We start from the raw sequence: 24,807 nt of genomic DNA, 5'->3' as shown, positions 1-24,807 counted from the left end.
ACATAGACAGTTTTTATTACTTTTTATGGTTTTGACATATTTTTACAACGGGTAGTAAGCTTTTGAATATACATACATACCTATTTATTTTCTTGAATAAATACTAATATTCTACGAAAATAAAACTAAAAATGTTGTATATACTGAAATATTATAAGTCTGCTCTTAGGGATTTTTTTAAGTTATACGCGGGTGAATACGCGGGCACAGCTAGTGCTTACAATAATTAAAAGATTGTGTGAACTTGAAAATTGTGTGAAATTAATTCATCTTTGTAAATTATTGCTAAAGTAAGTTAGTATTTATACACAAAGATTTTTTCATTGGCACTCAAATTTTAAGCGATGGAAAACGACCGCTTTCCCGCACTCGTTACGAGAATTCTTATAGCGGATATTGCTTTTTCTTTTCTCTGCTCTAATAAGATTAAATTTTATTAATGAAACAGAAAATAGAATTTTTTACAAACAGAAACGAAATACGCTAAATAACTTTGTGCCATTTGTCTTGGTAATGAAGGATTTTTTGTACTTTCCTTAAGGGCCTTTTTGAAACATCATTGCACGCAAGAATTATTCCCTATCTTCGAAATGAGGAAAAGAAAATAAATATTGTTTACATATTTTGTTACTTAGAATTTCATTTATTTAATATATTCCGTTAAAAAACATCACTACGTATTACAAAACAAAGTCCTCCCGTCGCGTCTGTCTGTCTGAAGGCGTTAACTCAAAAACTATCAAATATTATACGATTTCCACCTATCGACATAGTGATTAATGAAAAAGGCTTAGATGATTTATTAAGGTTTTGTGTAAATTGGATGAAATATGAAGATGATTTTTATGGTGTCTGGTGTCGTAAAGGTTTTGACGCCTTTATTCTACCCGTGCGAAGTCCGAAAGGGTAGTTACTATTCTAAAAAAATTTTAGAATTTTGGCGTAGTTATATAAGTCAAACATTAGCTTATTTTATTTCGACAAATAGTAATAGTAATAATTTTATAAGGTGAATTTTTTTTTAGTATCGCCTAGTCGATACCCGCTTCATTGTGAAAAAGAGGACAAGAGTGTGTTCGGAATAACGCACGAGGACTTCGAACAATATTAAGTTGTGATGGAAATAACGAGGAAGAGCGGAAATGCGGCGCTATATTTTATTACATGCGTATGTATATTTTATATTTTTTATAAGCGTCAGTCAGTATCTTATCGTTGTCGAAATTACAGTGAAGGGCTTTAGAAAAATAGCGTTAAGTTAGATTAGCTTTATTAATGTAATATTATTGTGTATCACTATTCTTATTTTAATTTTTATTTAATACTTCAATTGCCAGTAATAAGACATAAGATATGTTTTGCTTTTTCTAATGAAATACCATGATTTTTAACTAAAATGAATAATGTTTACTATAAAAAATAACTTTTGATTGCATTGTAATAACTTCAATTGAACACTGTAAGTATTTGCAGATCCATGTTATAACGACATTCCAACCTCAATGTAGATAAAATAATTCTGGATTTAAAAACACATACAAACTACCAGCTTTCCGACTTTACAGAGTTCTGTCATTTTTTAATAGTGTAATAACATCCTTTTTTATAATTTAATAAGTTCAAAGCTTATTTAAGTTAAAAAAGTCTAAAAGATTATGTTATTCTTTTCCACAAAATTTGATATGTTATTGAAATGAATATATATTCTTTTTAAACTTTATTTTATTTTGTTTTTTTAATTATATAATTATATTTGCATCCCAATTAATGGCAGATTGTAACTCAATCTATGCAAATAAAGGAATTCCGTATGATGTGATTTGTACCAATAATACCTTTTAATTATATTTTCATGTCTTTCAAATTAATAGCATCATTATTTATATTCCGGTTACACTTACATTACGAGCATTTATTAAAACTCTTTCAAAGCGTCCGCTTCCTTATTATGGTAACCGTAGTCGTCCTAAAACTTGTCAAACATTTGATAAATAGCGTAAGTTAAGCAGAAATAGTTAATAGTAATAATATTCTGAACGTTTGGTATATTATATTTTTATATAAATGGTTTTTTGTTGTATATGATAGTATTACTTAACAACCCTACAAGATACTATGTGTCGTACTTTGATCTTAGGTACATTAGTATATTAAAACCAACTCGAGCAAATAGGAGTCAGTCGTTATTAGACCGTAGACAGAAGCACTTGAATATACTACATGTGATAGACATACTAATAAATACACAGTATTAAACATTTATATTTGTATACAACTGTCAAAGAAGAGTCATTGTCCCATTCTATATTTTCATATAACATTATCATGATACACCCACGCCTTAAAGTCTGTCAGACTGCATGATCATTGTAAAACTCGACTTCATCGATAATGTATTACATACCTTTAGAAGTATTATTTATGAACTATAATTTGTACATATACATAGGTAAATATACAAAAACATCCTATGTACTAAATTTTCGATACTTACAGGCTTAAAAATTTGATTCAAGTCAAAGCAATTTCTAACTTCCCTCTTTTCTCGGTCTTCGATAACATGACATATAAAATTATTTATCATTTCTATAAATTTAGTACATGCCAAGATGGCCCAATGGTAAGAACGCGTGAATCTTAACCGATGATCGTGGGTTCAAATTCGGGCAAGCACCACAGAATTTTTATGTACTTAATTTGTAATTCATCTCGTGCTTTACGGTGAAGGAAGACATCATGTATAATTTCATTGAAATTCTGCCACATGTGTATTCCACCAACCTGCATTGGAGCAGCGTGGTGAAATAAGCTCCAAGCCGTCTCCTCAAAAAAGGAGAGGAGGCCTTAACCCAGCAATGGGACATTCACAGGCTGTTACGAAAAAATCTAGTGTTATCTACAGACAAGCGATGTCGTCAAGCGACATGTGATTTGTCTAGGCTCCCACGATAATTCAATTTAACAATTTAACACCGAGACGTTTTTGTCTCTTTCAATTCAAATGAGACAGTTTCTTTAATTGACAGTTTTTATTACACTATAATATTAAACTATCATGTCATATACGTGCATTGAGAGAAAAGTCACTTCATTACCAGTGAAATGTTGACAGCCGACTTATGGTGATATACTCTTTTGATTCGGGTATTCTTGAAATGTTATGTTTATTATGGTCAATGTCGCTATTTGACATTTTACTACAGTTTTCTGGGTTATGTTTCGAGTTAGTTCGTACAGAATAGCCCTATCGCTCACTCAAATGACTTAATAAAAGGTCGTAAATGTAATCGATAAAGTGTCCAAAACAAAAATGTTACTTATTTACCGTTTTGATAAATGTTTTACTGACAAAATTCATTAACAATATGATATATACGTATTTTAACGTATTAAATACTCCATATTTTTAAGACTTATTAAGAATTAGTTTAATAAAATTATGTAGAAAATCGTTTCACTCACGTGAATGACTTACAAAACACTTTTCGACCCTCGAAAATAATTTGCGTACATCCTCAGAAATATATACAGAAAAGTTAAGTATGGTATTGAAATAATTATACTCTTACAATTTATGATTAAACATATGTGTAGCATATATTAATTATAAGACTTAAAATTACAGATATTTTAAATATTATAAATGTAAGCCCCGTCCAGTAATCTTTTCCGTTGCACATAAGGCAATGTTGCCTCTCAGAATATCGAGCCCAGCCTTTGAGCTATGTAAAAGCAGTTCTTAGGTCACCACAAGTGATAAAAGTCTAGTCTTTAGTTAGAAAACTTTTTAGTTTAAACACTAAGAATTAACAATTTTGTAAACTGGTGCTGCAATTTAATTAATAAAAATAATTTATTCTATGTGAATCGCGTATCTACTATGGGTTGATTTGTTTACTTTTATAAAATCTGAATTTCAGATATCAGTCTGTATTTTAAACAGTAGTTGCTGCAAACAACATCGTAACCGAATGTAACATTCAAACAAAGCGCCCCGCATTTCCTCCTTTGTAAGCCGTTACCCTTTCTCAATACTATGCTATCTGTTACGATAATCGGTTCGCTCGTTAAGCAAATGCCTTATCAGTATAAATCTGAATATTCCCCCAGAATGAAACATCGATCGTGCTTAGTTGTTATAAAGAACTTATCATGTTTTATCCTTAATAGTTAATACTGGTTAACTATGTATTCATTTTAGATACTTTAGATTTTAATAAAGAATAAAATTCTTAATTAAAACGTTGTCACCAATTACACATTACGGCACGCGTTTGAACTCACGTAGGCAATCGAGTGTATGATAAAACTCGCGGACTACATAACGATTAAACTTTTTTTTAAATGTAGGAATGAAGAAATTGGCTTATTTTTAAAATCTTTCGATTGAATTCCTCTTTCATAACAGATCAATTTTATTTGAAAATAATGAACTTAACCAGCAGCTCAATAGAAGTCTAATCAAATGATTTTAGACTTTTTTCTTTTAATTTACTTGTAAATTATTTTATAGGTTGTAAACTTGGCGGTACGACACAAGAAATTTCAATGAAACAAGACATAGATATATTTTTGTTCCACCCTTTTCAAATCACATGATTTTTTTTATATAAGTTTAAATAGGTCAAACCTCACATAACACATAACCTATTCATTAAAAAATAATAATAAAAATCAGTTCACAATCAGCGATAACTAACTTGACTTTTAATATGCTTTAAAAATAAAGTCATGATAATTAATAAGGAGATTCAAGAGTAAGTTTATTCTTATAAAGTCTTTGCTCGTAATTTTTCTAAGGTTTTAAATCCTAAAGGTATTGTTTTATGAGAACAAACGTGAGTCGATTGCGACCATTCCTCCGATGCTCGATTAAAAGCCATGCCTTCGATTTCGGTCGGTCGGTCACAGAACTTTTCACAATGAGGCTGTTTGAACTTGCTACTCGAAACGTATAGTCGTATGTCGAAGCATCCTTCCTTTTATGCAGATCCACTTCCGTAACTGACTGTTTGATAACTAAAACGTCTAAATTATAAACAATTTCAATTGTATGTACTAAAGATCTACAAGTAACTTTAAATTCATCAGTGACAAAAACAATCGATGAATAAACGACCTAAATATTTAATTAAATTTACATAATTTTGTCTATAGCTTATAAAACTAAACCACTAAAATAAAATTCACATATTTCTATAATAATTTATTTTTAAATATGTGGAATGCCACTTACACTGCAACAACTATTTTATATACAGAATAAATAGGCAAATAAGGATTTATACGTGGATGTACATAAGTAGTAATGAAATAATCTATTATTATATTGAAAATTTTGACAATATCACTTATTAGGGTTATAACGATACAACTCGTAATATAAAACTTTATGAAGGTCTATATGGCATTTACTTAAGCTTTATTACTGTAATAAAATCACTTGATACTTTTATATAAGTAATTTTAGCCGCAGTATAGAATATAAAGACAAAGGGAAATAAATGCTCATGGCGAATAGAAATTGAAAACAAGGTATTATTTGCAATGAGAATGCAGCATGAACATTTTCTAAAACTCTTATCACTAACAGAACAACAAAAGGATTGCTTGAAAAGATAAAACCTGCAGGCGAAAGCGATGTTAACAAAAGTCTTCGATTACTTTAATAAAAAAAATAGGAAAATACGCAGTTTTATTTATTTAATATTGAATTGCCATAAAAGGGTAGTTTATTTAACATTTAATTATTATGATGCCTTCATTTGTACGCGTGAATTTCTATGTTATCTTGTTTGTACATACACAATACTTAACGTCAGTTTTCATAAAAAAATGATAGAAAATAATCCCGTTAAAACAGTAAAAATGCTTACATAAGTATTTTTAGAAAATATTCTGTGAAAGGAGGAGAGAAGTACTTTTGTTTTTTTTTTCGGTTTGTTTGACTGTACTACTTGCAAAAAAGTCTGAATAAATTTATTTAAAACTTGTAATAGAACCCTTTAAATAGTGTTGTTGTAAAAGACTTATTCAAGCCTATTTAAACATTTTTTTAACCATTAAATAAGGCTTTTTTAATTTTAGCGTCGATTGTAGTTGAGTAATGCTCATTGCTGTAATCAAAAAAAAACATTTAAGTTTCCATAAACATTTAATGAAACATTTTTCGTCAAGAGAAGTGAATGATTATTTTTAACTAATGTGAAATAGTTTAATTTATTCAACGAGGAATGTTCGAGTTGTTTCAGTGAGATGATTTTCAGGTTTGATCATCATCAAACGGATGCGTCTATATCAAATATCAAATCACCAATCAGTTGCTGACGAAGTCCTGGCGATGTGTGTCAAGCACTGACCGATATACAATATAAGTGCATCCGTATTATTAATAATAATAAAAATATGAACGTTTTATCTAGAAAATGGAATTGCGAGTTAATCATGACCATTCATTTGGTGGTAGGGCTTTGCAAGCTCGTCGGGATAGTATATTGTACAGTGCCAATATCTATAGCCCATGGTGATAACTTGCTACCATTTACCATACCATTAATTAAGAAAATAAAAAAGATCACGTGGAAAAAAGTCCGAAAAATAAGTATTTTTAAATTTTGATCTGCAATGTTTATCTAGGCCACTTACCCAAAGACTGGCTAACCTCAACTTTTATTACTCTTCCTAAGAAGACCAACACATGAAGGTGCGAAGAGTTTCGAAAGGTTAGCCTTATGAACCAAGTATTAAAACTATTTCTAACTGTCATCCACGAGCGAAAAAGAGTTAAATGCGACAAACAACTCGCAGATAGCCAGCTTGGGTTTCGAACAGGAGTAGGCACGAAAGAGGCTCTTTCAATGCAGATTCTCGTATAAAATTCAAAGACATGCAACAAGAAGTTTTCCTTTGTTTCATCGATTACGAAAAAGCCTTTGACAGAGTACTGCACGACCGTCTAATTGCAATATTACACGAAATCGGCTTAGATGACAAAGATGTACGTATTATCCAGAATCTATATTGGTACCAGAAAGCGTACGAGTTGACGATGAGGAGACTGAAGAGGATTCCAACAGGGCTGTATATTATCAGCCACGCTATTTAATTTGTATTCAGAAAAAATAATAGCAGAAGCAAATGAAGACCTAGAATGTGAAATCAAAATAAATGGCCGGTATATTAACAACATCAGATACGCTAACTTTACAGTCCTAATAGCAACATCTCCTGAAGATTTACAATTAATTATGACCCGTGTTAATGAGTGCAGTGAAAACGCAAGTCTGCGGATGTACACATCAATTATGATCATTAGGTTTTATCTAAACATAGCTTCGATGACATTGCTATCATTGTAGCGGGCCAAAACATTGAGAGGATGCGCAAGTACAAATATCTAGGGACATGGCTTAATAACACCTGGAGCTGTGAACAGGACGTTAAAAACGACGTTTCTGCACGTTAAAAAAAGTACTCTGCAATCGCAGACTTAAGATCCCTGTGCGCATACAACTCCTACATTGTAACATCTGGCCTATAGTTATTTACGCTTACTAACTTATGGAAGCTTTCGAGATGTAGGCATATAGACGTATGTTGACCATTAGTTGGACTCAAAAGATCGCGAACGTGGAAGTTCTACGACGCGTCAACCAGAAACGGCAACTTTTGGAGACTGTCAAGAAGGGAAAAGTTGCATATCTCGGACACGTGCTTAGGCATGAAAGATATGAACTTGTGCAACTCATTGTGATGAGAAAAGTTGCCGGAAGGAGGTTGGTCGCAGAAAAAAGTCTTGACTGTGCAACATCCAAAAATGGACGGGAATTGTGAGTGCTGCAGAACTCTTTTGCCTTACAAAGAACAAGAAGGAGTCTTTTCACGTTTCATTCCTGAAATGTTGAATTTCACGACTTACCAGAATACTCTGTTTTAATGTATGTCTTCTTTTAATATTATAATTATTCTTAAAGTCAATATCGCTTATCATTTTCTGATATTTCACGATCGTATCCTTATTGAAATGATTCTATAAATATCATTTTTAATTTGTAATGTATTATTTAAAAACTTCAATTTAAGTTTTTTACGAGTTTGTGAGTACCTAAGTAATCATAACATATAATTTAATTATATAAAATTAAGTACCAACGCTGTACAGATGGTAAGGGAAATATCCAAAAGCAATACATAAGTAAGTAGTTATTACATGTGTCATGTAAACTACACAGATTGATTAACCTAGAACGCGGTTATACTGTTGTTGATAGGTCGTTAATTTCTAATAACTTCATTACCGCTGTTTATCTCTGTAATCATTTTATGTGACCTTATAATGATATTTCTATTGATGACACCATTTAATAATAAAGCTTAAACATGTTACATTATTGAGAAGCGATTTAATTCATACAATTTTCATTTGCGTGAATATTTCTGAAATATCATTACAGTGTTTGAAGTGTGAGCAGATATTATAAAATAAAATAAAAACAGGTAAAAATATTCAGACATCATCTAGTCGTACATATGTAATGCAGCATTTTAAAAATTAAGGAATAATGTAATTTAAGGCAATTTTTGCATACCTTATTAATTTATGTTATAACAAAATAGAATGGGACGAGAAAAAAAAATCAAGTTTAGTTCATTTAATCACAAACAACCAAAATTACAAGCCTTAAGCATATTCTATTTTTATTATGCAACTTGTACAAAAGTATTCGTTATGTCTCGTAACAAAATTGCGTCGTAATGAAGCCAGAGATTTATGAGATTTTACTAAGCCGCGGGCGGTCAATTCATTAAATATCTACAAACTCTGCTAGCGATGACAAACCGACTGCTTTTCATTTTATAATTTACTAGTGGTACCTCGCTATGTAACCCGCATTACAGCGCCACCTATCTGATATAAATTTGTGTTATTTAGTATATAACATAAGAATTTGAAACTAAACACAATAAGTACTGAAAACAGTAGAGCACATTGTGATTTTTTTATGAATTTCTTTAAGTGTCTATCTTTGACACTAATCTGTTTAAAAATTGCTAATTAATTATTAAATTATTGCTTATTTTTAAACACATTGTTTTTTAATTCTCACGTTGACAATTACATCAAAATAAAGATTAAATTTTCTAAATGATATTCTAATATATCTATAATATATAGATAAGTGCTATTGCGGAGCTTAGAAAAACTTTTTCAGATGCAGAATTCCCCTGGACAAACTTTTGGTGTATTCGTAATAGTTTTGCCAGCGTTCACCACGAAAGCGTCCGGACCGGCAATATTCCCTCCGACTACCTTGACATAATTAACTATATTTCATAAAATATACCACATATATTTATGGGCAGTTGGCGTGGTTGGTAGGTTTGCCTTTCACGCTGAAGGTTGTGGGTTCGATTTCCACCCAGAACAGACATTTTTGTGCATAAACATATCTGTTTTTCCTGAGTCTGGGTGTAATTGTCTATATAAGTATGTATTTACAAAAGAAAAGTAGTATATATAATATATCAGTTGCCTGGTTTCCATCGTACAAGCTCTGCTTAGTTTGGGATCAGATGGCTATGTGTGAAAAATGTCCCACGATATTATTATTATATATTATACGAAAGTGTATTTTATGGAAATTTACAAATTACCACAACCTATAATATACTGCATTGTCAAATGTTTATCCGATTATTATTTTTACGTGAATTCCTTGAAATAAACAAACCAGACTGTCTTGTAATGAACATCGTTTAGCATTCCAATATAACCATTTCAGTAACCGTCTAAATATTCTAAATTTAAACGAGCTAACTTCAGAACACAACAAGTTCGCAGACGCGATATTGCCTAAACTGTCAACTATTTTGTGCAAGCGAACTAATATCAGAATATATTATTTAAAATAATTTATTATTGTAAAGTAGTTGTAATCCAGTTTCTACACGTAAATATTCTACTGCTTGAAAAAGGGTCACCTCACCTCTTATAGACGAAGTATAGAGCGTATTCCTTCTTAGTACCATGTGATTCGGCACTCCTGTGATTAGGCATCTACAGGTTTTCTGACGATGGTTCTTGCACGAATTTGAATCCACAAACTTTGATTAGGAAAACGTGCTTTATCCACTGGAATATATCGTACTTTACGGTAGTAATAAAAACAATCTATACATTTCCCTCATTTAAGCAAAGACCAGACTGTATTGTTTAGGGTATGATTTCGTTTCATTATTCGTAATTATACAACAAATTAAGTAACCTTAAACGACGAACTTGAAACTGATTCTATAACAGTGAACCCAGGTCATTGAGGTCTTTAATTACAGTATATAATATAATTCAGATAAAGCTAAAACGAAGTGTAACTTCTCATATATGATCCCGCTTTGTTGTCTCCATGTATACAAAACTAGTTGTTGTTTATTTTCTGCTGCTCTACCACAAAGACTCTTATCCTGTTTAAAAATACCACACAAATAACTCTGTAATCAAGCCTCTGAAAGTAGAGGATTATTTATGTAGTATACATATTCGTACCGCGGTAAAATTAACGTATTTTAATAACAATACGCTATGCTATATTTTGAAATTTTAGTACTATTCTTTAATTTTTTTGTTTTAACATTTGAATTTATTCTTTTTGAAACGTAATCTCATTTATTCTACGTGCAGATATTACGTATTCTTTATTATTATTTACGTACACATAAAAATAAATTTCTTAGTATTCCAATAAAATACAAAAAAAATAAATTGTTTGAACAAAATCGACGCAATAGTATAAATGTAAACCCGTCCTTTCGATTCTGTATTCCACAAATGTCCATTTTATCGGTTTCGCTCGGAGATTTTTTTAAATGTTTTCAAAGCTTCGAGTTTGATTGTCGTTTGTATATTCTTGTAGTTCATAGCTTTGAGCAAATCTTGTTTAAAATAAATAAATATAACGCTGAATTTACAGGCGTTTGTGAATATTAAGTTTTAATGTGTAATGATATTTTCATAAATGATAAAAGAATAAATTATTATCAAAAAAAGTCTAAACTCAAAATCTTAATGACAAAATCACAAGTAATTTTAAAACTAATAAATTAAAATAAATAAGTATACAAGAAATATTACAATGTTTAATTGCAATACATCAAGCATTTGTGTTAAGAGTGTCTTGACTCAATAACGATATCGAGCTGGGATTAAGCAATTAAAAAAGGTTCTATATTTATTAAGAAGAGATTTCAATAACTACTTATTAATAATTCGCAGAGGCTTCCTTCTACGAAAGTATTTATGTATAATTATAAAATAAAAGTAAACGTTATGATAATTAATTATACTCAAAAACCTATAAATAGTACGTATTCCTTTGATATTTGAATGTAGCTTTTATGAAATCATATTTAATAAATGATGTTATATTTTTTATTAAATATGATTTCATAAAAGCTACATTCCGAAGTCGAAATGGCCTAGTGACTAGAACACGCAAATCTTAACCCAAAAGTTCAAATCTGGGCAATCAATTTTGTCTAGTGCTGGATCTTCAGAACAAAACCTGTGTATGTGTGCGCCGGAATAAGCACTGGTAAAGTGACATTTGACCCATAGTAGGACATATGTATACAGACTGTTACTTTTTCTTTTTTACTTTTTAAAACAACACACACTATCCTTAATAAATTACAACCAATAAATAAATTATAACGATGCTATTACACGACCTCTGGAATATTCATTCTATTTAACTGGAGAAAAACATAAAGTTCGAATTCATTCTAATTGAGTTAATGAACTTAATTATCACATTAATGCTGGAAACAGAAAGAATTACAATAATAACTTAAATAATGTTCGCTGTTACAAGTATCTGATTTACAAATTTTGTATTACTTTTTAAATATTCCGGTTTTATGTTATAAATAAAATTGCAAGCGTATCCTTACTAATATTATAAATGTAAAAGTAAGTTTGTTTGTTTGTTACGCTTTTACGCTTTAACTAGTCAACCGATCACCATGAAATTTTGTATACATATTATCAGGGATACAGACTCGTCACTAATAACGGCTATCCTTACAATCGCGGGCAAAACCGAGGACTGAAACTAGTTTCAATATTGAACTTACTTTTAAAATATAATGAAATAACTTTAAAAGACTGCTAAATACAACAAATATTTTTTTACGATCGGTAACACTTAAACAAACAAGATAAGCAGATTTCACACAAAGTAACTACATTAACATTAACTTGGCCAGCTTAAGGAACTTTTTTATTATAACATAAATATTTGCTTTTCTAAAATTGATTGTGTAGTATGAAGTTAATTTAAAAATAAGGATTAATGTTATAAGAATGTGTGTATATATAATCATACAGTAAGCTAAGCCGGCTACATAAATACCAGTCGATGGACGAGTGGCTACCGCCAAGCAGCAGTACTTGTTGTATTAATTGGTTTGAAGGGAGAGTGAACTATATTATAATTTCAGGTACAAGGGACGTATAAGGGTTTAGTTCCCATGATTGGCACTTCATTGGTGGTATAAGCAATAGTTTATATTTGTGACAGTGCCAACTGCTATAGGTTTTATTAACTCATGTTCCCGTCTGCCTTCTTATAAAAATAAAGGTTATCGAACTTTCAATCGTATTGTAATACAGTTAATTATACTGTTCCTTGTTAGTTATTTTTCCAAACTCAAATCCACTAATCCAGTACTTGGTCGTTTACTTGATGCATTTTCAACAAAGAGAGAGTTAAATAAAGGAAAGGCAAAGTTCAAGAATCAATTAGTGGCGTAGCTTGTCGTCCATAATTCATGCGCCTACACTGACTTACCTGTTGCAAGCTGGTTTAAGCTGTCCACAAAGTAACAGGCAATTTGAACCTTAGGTTGATTACAATAAATTAAAATATATATGTATTTAGTTGATGCTAAGTGTTCGAAACGAGGTTTTCAAAATAATTGATGATGATCAAAATTCGATTGCGGTGGTCTCGTTTATTTGAAGTCCCTCCATGTGTAAACCATATGAATACAATTTGGCAAACTTTTACGTCAGGCCTGACGGCAATGGTTGCTTTTATTGGGCCACCTGCCTGCCACCTCATCAACACTCCTCGGGAATGCCGTCGGGTTGATTCCTCAACACCATTCAAGAGGTTCAGATGCTTTTATGTTCAATTGATAAAGGCTTTTAACGTAAATCGCTTACTAAATTTACGTCACCTACCGTTTAAATAAATCGAATGTTTCACAAAAACATACCTTTATCATTTAAATAAGTCATCAAGACAAAAGCTTTGTTTAGTTTTATGTCAGTTATTTAAGGCAATGAATAGGTTGGTAATGCCCACATTATTTAAGGCAATTACTGTCCGCCCCTTTAACGAAACTGAGCTCGTTGAAAACTGTCATAAAATTAGTAAGGACCAAAAACCCCGCATACAGTACATTTAAACAAGTCATTCTAATTCATTAATCGAAACATTTTATCATCATTTTCTTAGTTACGTAAATGTAAGATGGAATTAATACTGACGATATTAAATCTTAAATAAACTTTTCAATTTTGCTCTGTTCCCAATTTTGTGTATTAAGTAAAAGTATCATCTATATTTTGATAGATTAATGTTTGAAAACGTTTATAAAATGATAATTTTACACGATCCTGAGGTCAAATATCAATTAATATACTACAAATATCAATTAATACATAAAATATATAAACACTCAATTCGCAAATGTTTAACTTTGCAAATGTGCTGAATAAAGTTTAATTAAAATATATTTTATATTCTAACCTAATCTAACCAGTATAAAATGAAATCACTGGATTAAATTGAATCCTGTTATAGATTTGTCAATAAATTGTATCTGAACAACAAACAACCTATTAATAACATATGTAAGTATTTTGATGCCATTTTTATAACAAGTAAAGTTCTTCAAGCGAACACACAAGGAAGTCCTCAAGAAAGGTTATATACTTAGTGAACTTTCCCCGAGTACATATTAATATCACGTAAATTTAAACAGTTAACAAATATTATGAAACATAATAAGCAACAGAATACATTTTATTTGAATGAGTATAATGTTATATTATAAAGTCCGTTAGTCCTGAGTGACAATCAACGCACTGGCAAAACTACTGAGACTTGAATTAAGCGAAAAAATTTAGGAAATTTTAAGGAGCAAAATGGGTAAGTAGTAAGTGGGGTAACGTATGAATTTTAACCATACAAAGTCAGAAGATCCAGCTAGTGTCGTATAAAAGCATGAACCGTAGGATATTTTAAGAATTTGCATTATTTGTGTACAGAAAAGCGAACGTGGAAAGTTATATTAACAGCGGTAATGTGCGTGACTCGAATAGATAGCTTTAGAATGGAAGAAGAATACCCTTCACAACTTTTCATATTTCATATTCAAAAAATTATTCACGTTATACGCATCCAATATACATTAAACTCCAAGTAACTATTTTCCAACCGTACGTAACTTGAATAACTGATTTTTAAAAGCATTCATCAGTGACATTTTTGCAAAATATAAATTAATATAAAAAATTAACTTATGGGCATCTTTAATAGATATTTGGCAAAATTAGCACATTATTGCCTACGATATAGGTATATCTATTATTTGATTTTAAAAATCTCAATCTCATGAAAAATAAAATGGTATTTTTGCATAACAATAACGACACAAAGTGTAATAACATCCATCCTTATAACACCATCAACCCATTCACTCTTATAACACTTTTCTACATCTCGCGCTGTAACCTGAATAAAATAACAGAACCAAACCCCATGAGACATAATTCAATGTGCGATAAGACGCGGATAAAAACGTGAAATACAAATAAACGAAACTTTTAAAAGTGCTTCACAGGAATAATATGGGCAACACTTGTTGTTGTTATTTATATTGTATTTTTTTATGCTCTCGTTACGTCGCGTCGAACTTACAGATACATAATGTGATATATTGAAACGAGATACCGTCCCTTTCCGCATTTGGGTCAACAAATGCCAAAGAAAACAGTGAATTTTCTCTACTTTGTGAGCTTAGCAACGTGATATGAATCGAGACCCGCCTAAAAAAGATATAAAAAATATGCCCCTAATTTTCACACAAAATTGAACTTACCGCATTATAGGAAGATTTATATTACGGACAAGCGTTGGGTCTTGTCTAAACCAAAAATGTCGTTTAACACTTTATTTTCAATTTAATTAACATGATATAAATAATGGCAGGAAGTCAAGAACCACATTTACAGTTTAGTATCTACGGCTCATTTTACTTCAACATTCTATAACTGAGTGCAGTCAGTTAGTCACTGAATACCTAACTACCTTAACCGAAATATAATATTGTAAAAGGACTATCTACCCGCCTCAACTTCGGCTAGAATATCTACATTTAGAATTTATATGATAATACGTATTGTAGATCTATTGGTGTACGCTATGAAGCTCAGAGCTGGCATGATATTTTTCGATCATCAACATTCATTGTCATATTTCATCCAATTTACACAAAACTCTAATGAATTATACTTAAACCTTCCTTATGAATAACTTCCTCCTTTGGCGAAAACCGTATGAAAATCTGTTTAATAGTTTTTCAGATTATCACATTCAAAATAACGTGGCGGTGGGACTTTGTTTTATAATATTTAGTTAGTAGTTATTTACTTTTTGAAATATAAATTTTAATAAATAATTTAAATGTTGTTTTGCATTTTGAATAGCAACACCATTTATTTATTTTTCCAATAAATATATATAAGTTTAAAAATTCAATTCTTGTTTACTTTACATAGGCCATGGTGGGTGAAATAATAGAAACTTAACATAAAATACAAGAGTTCACAACGAGAAAGAGGTCAGAGGAAGGCGCGTAATCCCTCAATTCTTGGACTCTCGCCCGAATGTCCGGTATCGAAGTAAGATATTTCAACAAGACATACGACTCTGAAATAAATTTTCACACAATCTAAAACTACACCCCGAAAACGAGTGTAAGGTTTTTTACCAATAACTTGTAGCGGAAAGCAAATTGTATTACGGTTTATTACATTTGAACTCGGGAACTGAAAATTGTACAAAGAGACTGAAGCGTGGCGTTATTAAATATATATATGCTTATCACATACACTTAGAAGCGTATATGTAAAAGAAATATTAACCGTAACAAATTATAAAGATATCAAGTGTTAGGTACTCTAGACACATACATAGTTTTTTTTTAATGTATATGTGACATGCAAATAAATGTTGACTCTGATGAAAAGCTACCTTTACCCGTAGATATTGACGCTGGAAGAATTGTAAATCGTTCCTTAAACTATCAATATACTATTGACGGTATAAATAATGTTATATCCCATACGCCTAAAATTACTGGTTCATTGTGATAGCAATACAAAATAATGCCGTTTGGTGGTAGAATAACTGATGGGTGTGCCGACACTACCAAGACGAACCGATACAAATTCCTACAACCTTACCTCGTAATTAGTACCTTGGAATTTTTAAGATGATTATCTTAAAAATTAATTAATTATTGTTAGTAAATAGTATTTTCAGTTTGTACATAAGCCGTATCTATAAATACTTTTTTTTAATAATAATAATAATCTTTATTCACATAAAAAGTATCAAATTATAATGAAGTCCCTGATTTATGAGCTAGGCTCAAAGACCTGTATTACAGAAATCAGTAAATATACTACTCGCTCAAATGGATAAATTTATGTGGCTAATATTTATATCGGTACTTATACCATTCTAAATTACTAACGAGTACTAACTTAATAACTAAAATAACTAATTGGTTGTAGTTCCATAGGATAGAAATTACAAAAGTATTAAATATATAAATGTTTTACTTTTAATATTTCTGTTACAAGCATGTTAACAACATCGTTTATCTACATACATCGTTATAATATATACAGCAACCTTATATGATATGTAGTTCATATTGAACTACATTCGAGAAGAGTTCTCAAATGTTCACTAGCCTGTACACTTCACTACGCGCTGGCAGATTAATCAAAATCGGTCAACTATAAATCGTTACATAAGCAGTATGATTTGCAACATATTAAAATTTTATTATTACTTTTTAACTACCTATGGTTTATATGTTTTAAAAATTCTTTTTATAGATTTATACATTTTAAAATGATATCTAACATTTGAGATAATTTATAGATACTCTAAGAGTAGTTTAAAAATTAAGATCTTTAAATGCAAATATATTTAGAGTTCGTCGTCGTCATTATCGATAAATACTGTAGGTATTTGTATAATAGGTAAGTTACTTTTATATTATTTTCAACTTACGACATTAATAATATTCATATTATTTATCTTACTTCCTCTATTAGAAAAATGTCAATGATGATATAATACATGGTACAGAAACATCATTATCCAAACTTCTCAATCAGTCATGCTCGAGTCAAGATTGGTCAAGCAAAGACATAAGTATTTAAGTAACTTTATTTTTATTTCTCCTTTGATTTTTAATACGTTATGAAATAGCCAATTCCTACTAAATAATTCTTAGTACTCGTTATTCTTATATAGATAGATGGTACAAAATTATCGTCTAGTACGACAAGATGATATACGCCGCCCTCGCCGCCCGAGATAAGGCAACCGACCCTTATCAATATACGCTTCTTACCGTTCGTCATAAATTTTATCACCGATGAGCGAGCGCAAGCGAAAACCTCTTTTTTCGAATTCACTCTGAATTAACGAGCCGTGAACTCGTAAGCGAGTCTTCAGACGTCTTTTTTCAGTCACTAACACGATCACTCGAAATGAAAATTATACACTTTAACATTTTTAGTCATCACTTCACAACTTAAAATATAATTGTTCATCCAAAAGTCATTCGTTACTTTATTTATACTTTTGAAATTATGAAAATTTTTAAAGCTGTAACACAATATAGTCAACTTAATTCTTTTTAAAAAGACAATTTGTACAGCCGTTCCAAAAGTTTCAGCCCTGAAGCAATTCCTTGTAAGGAGACGGTTTAAGGTTGTAATGTTGTCGCGCGCTGCGTCTGAAATGTCAAACGTTGCGGTGTGCGCGATGGTAGAGAACAGCGTCGCGGAGGCAGTCGCTCGCCTGGCGGCCAGCTGCGGACTGCGCGGGTGATACTGAGTGTAATCGCGAGGCCCACCGACGCCGCCCGCACCCGAGCCGCGGCGCAAGCGCCCCGCGGAGATCGATACACCCCGCCCCAACCACCGACGCGCCCGTCGGGGTGCACCAACCCACACACGCATCCGTCGCGACGCTTACACTTAAGACATACTCGCTTAAGAAATCCTTCGCAGTTCCTCTAGTTTTCTAGAGGACTGAACAAATGCAAATGTTGTCATAAGCATATTTAGAAGATTGAGCTCAACATGCATATATTACTCTACCTCAGTGCAGTTTTATGTTCTGAGTTGATGTATCTGATACAAATTAAAAGTATGGACCATAACTTCATAACTTTAAAGTATTTGTCATGCTTGTTAGAAAATAATTAAAGATTTGATTAAAATACTACTAATATATATTTGTATAATATATAATTGTAAGAACTTAACATTCCAACTAAAGAGACTTGCATATCAACAAGTTAAGTAATTCACCGCTATTTTTCTACGGTTTCTAACATCATGTTAAAAAAAGTAGAAAATTCATACTATTCGAACTTGCCTGACCATGTCTCAACCCTCTTGACATAATAGGAGCACAATGCCGCTGGAAAAGAATCTAAAAATAATATTCACTCTCAGACCCGACCTACTCCAATACATCTAAAAATCGTTGAGATAGATTGTACTTCTGTTCTAAATGTAACTTAAAAATATTTAAAAAAAATCTTGGGCAAAAGTATATCATGGAAAGCGAAATTAAATGTTGATTTAAGCTCAGTCAAGAGATAAGCAATAACTATTTCAGTACATGTGTGGCCCCAGAGGACTTACATGTAGAAAGGCAATCCAAATTTATAGCACGCTCAATCAAGTCCCGGTAACAGCATACTATAGTCACTAAGGAAACGCTATGAAGGCATATTCCTGTAAAGCTCTGTCTTAATACCTAGTTTGTAGGATCTATGTTAGATCACAGTTACGTTTGCAGTTTTAAAAGAAATTTGATTATTATTTTTTTATTTTTATAAAATGCAGTGCAAAAGCTTCTTTTCTCTACAACGAAGAACGCAAGCTGTTCCACGATGGATCGGTTCAATATACATTTGTTAGAATTTCTTCACACACTAAATTTTCTCTAATAAACCTTAATTTCGGCTAGCTGTCTCGGCTAATGCTATTTTTACAAATAATAATTTAAAAATATTTTTTACCGACACATTTAGTTAGCTTGTTAGTATTGCCTACAGATCAATTCTACTAAGCTACAATCCATCAATGAATAATATATTATATTCATATTATTTCGTTCTCTCGTAGAATTTCAATAACGATTTCGCTTTAATCGCTTATTACTTACGCAAACTATTTCAATTGAGCAAAAAATAAATTAAGATTTGCAATTATTAGTTACTTTATCCGCTATTATAACTATCTTACAAAAAAAATAGAGGAGAATGAATACTTGTTTCTCATTTTTTTACAATTAATATTCAGGTACAATTTTGCAAATATTATATAATAATATATAATGCAATAGACATAATATAAATATCATATAAATTCATGTTATAATATGAACACAACAGTTTTGTGGTAAAAATCTATCACGCATTTATTTTGTATTTATAAAATGTCAATGTCATGTCAATTTCTTGAAAAAAAACTATAACCCACTCACGGTTGCAGTTTTTTTCTTTTTATTAGTTTTCTTTTATATTAATAGGAATGAAAAAATAATGCCGATAACTATTAAATATGTTCTCGTTGTGAATTCAGCCGGTTCGTTAGTCTATTCGCTAGCTTATAAGGCATGAGATCCCTTGGGCCTGGATTCTAATCCAGAGTTGGAGCAATAAAAGCTCATGGATCTCTAGGTGCTTTTATTGTAACGTAAACTGACAGTATTACATTCCCATCGAAATCACGTAAAGCCTTTGGTCCTACACCTGATCTCTTTGCGAGCTGCCGTCTCATCACCACCATAAATCAATTTAAAAAGTATTTTATTGTCTTTTATTTAATTACTTTTTGAAAATTAAGGTTACAGTTTTCGTCAAGTACTTAATAATGAATTTAAGTGATAATTCCGGACCTTATTGAAGCCAAAGTATCTTATATTTAATTAAAAGTACTGACAATCAGGTGGAATAAAACTATATTGCGAAACCACTGTGTACAAAACTCAAAATAAGGAGTAATGTTGAAGGCGTTGTTCAATTCCTTCTAAAGTTAGAGCTAAGCCCCCGAACGTTTGAATGTAACAGTAAGCACCAAAACGTAAGAAAGTGACTATAGCAGTTGAAATAGGACTACTTGCCCATCAAGGGACTTTTACTGACCACTTGTCATTTAGGAGCGGCGTAAGCGGTCAATTGTATTTATGGGCTGCTATTTTTACTTTCTAAATTAGTCATTAGTTGAACGGGCACACAATATTATGCTTTGAGAAGTGATTTCTTAAAATTTCGCATTATTCTTGTCTTCTTAGCATTTATTTTATACAAAATATCGTTTAGAGTAATGATCTTCAAATAAATATTACTAAAATAAAATATTCAAAACAGATTTACATCACGATATGTTTAACGCGGTACTCTCCCCATGACGCGAGGAAAAATTTTACTAAACCAACAAAAAGTTCCATTCATCTGCCTCAAAAGTACATAAAATGTGGGAAAGGGCTTCACAGCTTTGGAAATACGACCTTCAAAGGATTATTCTCGCATATATTTAATGTAAATGTAATAGAGCAAAATATGAGAATGAGATTCATTTCATCATCTCAAATAATCCTTTTGAAAAATAGTGATTCTTACTTTCTGTTTTTCGTATTTTATTTATAAAATTTTCAAAATGTTGATATTGTCTGTCTCTGTTTTTCGGACTACCGTATATTATCTTGAATACTTTTAATAGTTAAATACTTTATTAAGCGGGCATTGAAAATATCATTCGATTAATTACGATTTACACGTATACGATATATTAACAATTTAAATTTCGAAAGAAGTGAAAATTATTCAAAAACGAATACAAGTTCGAATATTATATCATCTCACATAATTATGCTAATAATATTTTATCCTATGTTAAGTAAAATATTTTCACTTGACAAATTCATATAACTGCAAATATCTATTTTCTATTTCTAAATGGAAATGTTTATATTTGATTCATCGAAATTTTGCGGAACATGGTAACATCTGGTTTACCTACGGAGTGAATTTTATCACACTAACATGAAGATTCTTTCAACGAGAATTGTAGGGATTGAATTTACCAACACTGTGTAAAGTTATGTTAGTTATCTGTATGATTTTTTTAACCGATACATCTTCTGAATTCTACGAAATCTCAATATCAAAATTATCTACTGTATGGTCTTTTATTCATACACTAACAAAGAATGAATTTCATTAAACAACGCCATTTTTTTTATTTTGCTGGCACATCGATATTTTGTATTGACAAAAGGCTAAAAAGCGTAGCGTATTCATTCGAAAATTATACTAAGGTTTTCGGAAAACATTTTAAACTAAAACTTAAAATTTACCTCTCTGATACGCATAACGACCGTGGCCGAAAAATAACCAAAAGCTCATTATGTAGCAGGTGTGCGAGTCGATGCGCAATAAAACAACTTTTATTGGTATTCCTTTCAGTCTTATTCTATTCTTTACGCGTTAAAATAAATTAGAGTCTATCATACAAAACAAATGCGAACTTCTATAAACCGAATTCAAAAATAATTTAAAATGCAATAAAATTTGAAGGGTCTTTTTTATTTATCATAAGCCTAACAATACTTTATAACTATAGTATTCACTATTACAATTGATTCATAAACAAATTATTTATGCACGAATATACATAAAAATATAAAAAATATAACAATGCACAAGTTTCTGCTCAAACATTTGTATACTCTTTATTCTCTCACTCTCATTATCAGATGGGACGGAAATCCGATACAACCGCAGTGAGATCAAACACAGAACCAAAGGGTTTACATGATTTCAAAGGGAGTGTAAACATTATCGGTTTCCTAACTGCAAGCTACTACTGACATTTTTCAGAGAGACTATAACTTTTACGCTCCACGAAAAAAATCTACGGTATATCTTTAAAAAAATTGCCGTTTTTATTTTGCAATTTGGAGTCTTGGTAAAGTTATTAAAGTGCTAACAGTAAGATTAAGATAAAAGGTGGTCTTAATGCTTGAAGGCATTCTTTTTAGTCAACTATTAAGATAACAATCAAATAAATGACACACAAACGTTATATAAATATTATTATTTTATACAAATATTAATTGTAAAATAATATTAAATAATATTAAATGCTAAAATTAAGGTTTTTTTTTCTATATGCGCCGGGATGGCAAATGACTCTACTCCACCTGATGGTAAGCGGTAGTAGAGTCCAAACGCGACGACGGGAAGAATGTTCTGTACCAGCCGTCCCCGCCTTGCCGGCCCGCAAGATGCCTCTTCACGCCTCGTTGGAAGGAACCCGGGTTGTAAGAGGAGGGGAACACGTGAGTTGGTAAGGAATTCCATTTTTTGGAAGTGCGACAAAGAAATGAGTTACCAAATTTCTTTGTGCGCGATGGAATTGATGGGGGAAGTAGTTATTATTTGTTGTTATTAACCTGAATATTAGCATTCCAAACAGAAATTTAACTAATTTATTACGAAGAGATGTCTCACGTATACCAAATTACAATAAAATAAAAAAGCGGATGTACCATTCAAATTGCAAACAGTGGACACACAAAAATCCTAGGAATGGAAAAACATCACCATTTATCAAAACATGAACAAGAGCTATTGAAATGTTGGAATCTTGATACAACGACATGTATGTAGCGTGTTTGTTGATTTAGTAGCATAAAAGACGAAGCAAGACCCCATTGTAAAGGAGCCATCAAATAATAACGGTATATGAATGCAGATAAACCTAAAGCCACATCTTTAAGAAACGGGTTACCAAACTATATTAGAGGAACCGATTGATTAAATTCGACTAAAAATCGAATATAACTGCGACAATAGTTTAGTGTGTGCGCAAATAATTAATAATTATATAATAAATTTAAACATTTTAATGTAATTTCGCAGTCTATACTTGAGTTGTCACAAAGAGGCTTCAATTAACTAAAAAAAAATATGTCTTTAGTAAAGCTTATTATTGTGTTACTGTATTTTTTATTGTTTTTTTTTTTATTTACTAATTTCAAAAGAAGTGTAAAAAAATATAATAATTTACTGTATTCCAGTGTCGCCATTAATTAATGTTATTTATAAATGTTATGTGAATAAACATTATTTTATCTCTTGTTAAATAACGTAAAACGAAAATATCTAGTACAAAATAAACATTTCTGTTATTAAAATAGATACATAAAAACTAGTATAACCGCGAGAATAGTTGAATTTAATTGACATTGAGCATTTCACAGGCAAATTGTGCGGGAGAGCTAATATCTGATGCTGTTTATCAGTGGTGAATTTAACGTAGCTTAAATCGTTGTATAAATCCTCGCCACATTGAATAAAACGTTTATGTGGAAAATAACTACAAATGAATACAAAACAATATTTTTATATTACCGTATACACAGCAGTTGATTAGTTAAGCTACCCAATTGGTAGAGAAATTGTAACAAAAAAATTTAAACAAATTATTTTTAATTACAAGCTGTAAAATATGTGTGTAAATAGAAAGTATTTTCACCGTTTCCTTGCATTATGTTGTTATATGTTGTATGTAACTTGACTCCGATGTGATTCGGTAGAACTTCAGTGCGCTTTCGACAGAGTCGTGATGGTATCGCTCAGTTCTGAGCAGAATCAAAAAAAGAAAAAAAGAGCAAGGCATCGGTCGGTCAAGGTCACGGAACTGTCTTACCGTTCCATAAAGTACTTTGTGTGTGATATAAATTGTGAAGTGTAATAAAGTGTGATTATATTAACTTAGTGTTAATCATTTCACGATAACCCACTGTACGCCCACATGATGTTCGACGATCGTGATCGAAGATCTGATGCCCCTCCGACATATATATAACACATAAGCAATACATTTATAATCTATTTCAAATCAGTTTCCATAATTATTGTAAGTTCCTGCAAATACTTTTTATTCTTATAAGAAAATATCAGTATTACATATACAAGTACCAGCACTGTAAATCTCAGGTCGTATCGAACTTATATAAGCACTTATAATATATATTTTTTATAGAATAGGCAGGTGGACGAGCATATGGGCCACCATGGTAAGTGGTCACCAATGCCCATAGACATTGGCGTTATAAGAAATGTAAGCTATCCCTCACATCGCAAATGCGCCAAAAACCTTGGGAACTAAGGTGTTATGTCCCTTTTGCCTGTAATTACACTGGCTCACTCACCCTTCAAACCGGAACACAACAATACCAAGTACTACTGTTTTGCGGTATAATATCTGTACATGTACACAGCCCTACCACTAGTAATATATAGTTATAACTTCATAATGCTAAATATATGACATAGAAATCATATCTAATTTACATTTACAATAATTTAACAGGTTAAATTTATTTAATCGGAAAAGATATGTTTCTAGCT

The 24,807-nt window shown here is 31.1% G+C and overlaps 1 protein-coding gene across 1 annotated transcript in view; it reads right to left on the bottom strand.

Annotated features, from left to right (window-relative positions):
- Positions 1–18,001, bottom strand: part of LOC126780252 (neuroligin-1-like) — a 66,438-nt gene extending 48,437 nt beyond the window's left edge. The window contains exon 1 of the mRNA XM_050504564.1: positions 17,719–18,001. The gene's annotated coding sequence lies outside the window, so the exon portion shown is untranslated. The remainder of the gene's footprint in view (positions 1–17,718) is intronic.
- Positions 18,002–24,807: the final 6,806 nt, after the last annotated feature.

Source organism: Nymphalis io, chromosome 3 (assembly GCF_905147045.1).
Source record: "Nymphalis io chromosome 3, ilAglIoxx1.1, whole genome shotgun sequence".
NCBI classification, from domain to species: domain Eukaryota; kingdom Metazoa; phylum Arthropoda; class Insecta; order Lepidoptera; family Nymphalidae; genus Nymphalis; species Nymphalis io.
This window is presented reverse-complemented; position numbering and strand designations above follow the sequence as displayed.